This window comes from Diachasma alloeum, unplaced genomic scaffold, assembly GCF_001412515.2.
Source record: "Diachasma alloeum isolate Michigan unplaced genomic scaffold, Dall2.0 Dall_scaffold_00363, whole genome shotgun sequence".
NCBI classification, from domain to species: Eukaryota; Metazoa; Arthropoda; class Insecta; order Hymenoptera; family Braconidae; genus Diachasma; species Diachasma alloeum.
Window position 1 is genome coordinate 168,128 of NW_021680502.1, and position 215 is coordinate 168,342.

Genomic DNA, 215 nt, shown 5'->3' on the forward strand with positions numbered 1-215 from the left:
GGGAGAAATTAATTTTTGAATGAGAAGAACTTGTTCAGAGTTACTGCGCGCTTTGAAAATTCATTCCTCCTCTCCTAATAGAGATTAAGAAATGAAACCACTGTTATTTATTGAGAATGTTATTCTCGATCAATAGATGTTGCTTTAATTTCCTCTTCGCAATTAGGGGGGGGGGGGGGAAATGAATCTTCCAATCAGGGGAGCCCCTCCGGACT